Genomic DNA, 3,788 nt, shown 5'->3' on the forward strand with positions numbered 1-3,788 from the left:
GCCCTGGCGGCGGCGCGCGGTGGAAGACGGCGACGGGGTGACGTGGCGCGCTATGGTTGGCCGGGGCGGCGGCTGGACATGTCCGGCGACGAAGGGGATCTGTCCGGTGGCGTGAGGAGGAAGGGGACTAGGGTTTCATTCGCGAAAATGGAAGGGGAGGGCCTATTTATAGATAGAGGGAGTTAGGAGAGTCCAAACGAGGTGCGGTTTTCGCCCACACGATCATGATCGAACGACCGAGAGCATGGAAGGGGTTTGGATGGGCTAGTGGGCTGTGGTGGAGGGGTGCTGGGCTGCAAAGAGAGAGGGGTTTCGGGCTACGCGGTTAACCGTTGGGGCATCAAACGACCTCCAAATGGAATGAAATTTGACGGGCGGTCTGTCGGTGCTATACCAAGGCCACTCGGCAAATCTCGGGCCATTCCGAGAACGTTTTTCTCCCGCACACGAAACAAGGACTGAGAGGGGCGACGGGCGCATGCGAGAGTGTCGGGGCTCAGAACGGACAACGGAGAGAACCGGCGGGACCCGAACGGATGCAAGTTTTGAAAAACATGCAGATGAAATGCAGAAGATGACATGGCAAAATGCAACACGCAAGCAGCTGACATGGCAAGGACGGCGAATAACTGAAAGACACCTGACGCATCGAATCCGGGGCGTTACAATAACACAAAAGATGTATTGTGATCGGAAGTTAATATAAAGGAAGGGATAAAAGAAACATATGAAATAACCGAAGATGTGCTAACTGAGGAAGAAAAAGGATGGAGAAAATATATTGTGTACCATGTATATTTCAGCAAGGAAGAGTTTGAAGTTAATTATTTATGGCATCACTCTGAGTTCATAGGTATTCTTTGTAGGCATGTGTTATGTGTGCTCACTCACAAGAAAATCAAGGAGGTTCCTCAACAATACATCCTTGATTGATGGAAAAATGTGAAAAGAAAATATAACTTTATCATATGCACGTATGGCAGCATGGAAGCATTCCTATTGCAAAACAGTTTGATAGATCGTGCAATCCTTTCTACTCGGCTGCAGAGATAGGCGTCATGTCATGTCAGAAGATTCATGCAATTCCTTGCTTGGAGATCTCCGCACCTTGAAAACCCAGTACTCTACCAACTCAAGCTCTGAAAATAAAACGGAGGATGGTACATAAGAAGATCAATCATGGGAAGATGCACCTTCTAATGGTAAGAAAACAAGTAAAACCACACTAGATGTTCTATGTGTTTGACGTCCTCCTTCGTTGAGGAAAAAATCTAAGGTTGATAAGTTTATTTGTTAAGCAAATGCAAAGAAGAAGAAAATTGAACAATGGGAGAAGGAAATGACTACATAGAAGGAGAAGAAGGAAGTTGAATAGAAAGTATTGTTCTCTATATTACACTCTTCTTTTGCAAAAATAAGAACAAAAATTTATGCATTTGAGTTCACTAAATTTGGTCGTACAGAGTTGTTGAGGTAACTATCTTTCAAAATAAAAGCCATGAAAAATCGTAGTTCGTTTGCCCGTCTAATCCATCTGCAGGAAAGGGCCAAACGGCACATCCCCGTGGTGTGTCAAGACCACTATGTGCCACACCCAGGCTAATAGAGCACCGATGCAGACAGGAGATCCCGACTGGGCCTGCCCATTAGCACGCACCACAGAGCACGTCACTGTACCAAGGGGTTTGTACTGTAGCACTGCTTTCTGTTACTCTAGAGCAGGTTACCGTAGCGAGTGGTTCGAAAGAATCCTTCCAAATTTTGAAATAAAAAAAAAATCCAATTTTTGATCAATTTTAGAAAATGCAAACAATTTTTGAAAAATCTAACAGTTTTTTAAAAAGAACAATTTTAAAATTCCGAACATTTTGGAAAATATGAGCACATTTTGAAAATTAGGAAAAACTTTAAAATAATTATAAACATTTTTTGGAAATTCGAACTATTTATGAAAAAATATGAACACTTTTTGGAAATCTAAAAAAATTGGAAACCATTTTTTTAATCCTATATAGTTTTCAAAGATATTGAATATTTTATAAAAAATTTGAATTGTTTGAAAAATAAGAAAAATACACAGAAAACAAGTAGAACGAAAAAAAATAACAAACAAAATCTTAAAAACCAGGAGGGAACCAGAATAGAAAACCCAACAAATCAGTAAAAAAGCAAAATAAAAAACCGAATAAAAGCCTTGTTTTAGCAAAAACCGAATAAATCCGGACAGAATGTGTCAGAAGTTTACTAAAATCAGAAGGCTATGCTAGCCTTAAATGGGCTGGCCTACTCTGCTTGCGTCCGTTGTTACACCTGCAATTTAACGCATGGCGATTCTTATATGGCGCCTTAAGCTCCCTTTACAGGCGAACTCGCTAACTGGCGCATACTCCCCCTACGCCATGGGCTGGCCCATCTACACCTTTTTTTTCTACTATTAAACTTCAAAAAATATGCGTCCGTCGCGACTCGGACTCAAGAACACTACGCAATGTGCACACAGTCATAACCATCAGGACGCGTTAGCTATTGTGATATTTATACTTCATTCTACTTCTTTAACACAGCTATAAAACGTTGTGGTTTCTCTGTTTTTGTTTTTTTAGTTTGTTGGCCCATTTTACTTCTGGCCTTTTTTTCTCTCTCTCTTTATTTTTTGATTGTTAAAATATGTGTACTTTTTCTAAAAAATCATGAACTTTTCTTAAATCCGCAAACTTTTTTCAAAACTGATGATTTGTTTTTGAAAATTGATGAACTTTTTCAAATTCATTGACCTTTTTCAAAATTGGTGAACTTTTCTCAAATTTCATGATTTTCTTTCAAAACTGATGAACTTCTTTCAAAATTTATGAACTTTTTTTGAAATCGATGAACTTTATTTCAAAATTGATGAACCTTTTTCATAATTGATGAACCTTTTTCAAAATAGATGAACTTTTTTAGAAGTTTCTGCATTTCTTTTTAAAATCCCATGAACATTTTTTAATTCATGAACTTTTATTGTGATTTTTTCCTTTCTATTCAAAAATCAACGATTAATCGATCATCTGGTCAACTAGTCAACCATCCAACCAGCTGAAGCGAGCGAGGGAATTTTAGGTCCCTGCGATCGATCGAATATTCGGTCGAAGTTTAGTGGTTAGGAGCTCCCTCCCGTGCGTCATGGCATCTCCTATTTCCCACATACCGTCGTAGATAGTGAGGAAACACGCACCTCCTGGCCGCTGAAGATGCTGAATGGGCCCGCCCATTTACATGATTTAGCTATAGTTTCCTCCCACCGGTTTTGTTCTTCTAGTTTTGGTAGATTTGCAAAAAAAAAAATCAATTTTTTTTGCTTTTCCAATTTATCCAATTTGCTAATTTTTTGACTTTAGGATTTTTTTTTTGCACCTGCAAATGTTTGTTTGAAAATTAGAAATTTTAAAATTCATGATAATTTTTTGAATTGACAAACTTTTTTGAAACTCATGAAAATTTCAAATTCAGCTATATTTTTTGAATTCGTGACCTGTTTTTTAACAGTGAACTTTTTTTATATTCAGGAATTGTTTTGAATTCATGAACAAATCTCCAATTCATGTTTTTTTTGGAATTTGAAACATTTTTGGACATACGGTTACATTTCTAAATTCATGAAGATTTTTTACATCCAGGAACATCTTTCAAATCGGTGAATATTTTTGGAAATTTGGACATTTTCTCAAATTTGTCAACATTTTTGTAAATCTTACAACGTTTGTAAACTCGATAAAAAACAATTTTTAAAATTCAACATTTTTTCGAAA

The sequence above is a fragment of the Triticum aestivum genome, chromosome 1D (assembly GCF_018294505.1).
Source record: "Triticum aestivum cultivar Chinese Spring chromosome 1D, IWGSC CS RefSeq v2.1, whole genome shotgun sequence".
In the NCBI taxonomy this organism is placed as follows: domain Eukaryota; kingdom Viridiplantae; phylum Streptophyta; class Magnoliopsida; order Poales; family Poaceae; genus Triticum; species Triticum aestivum.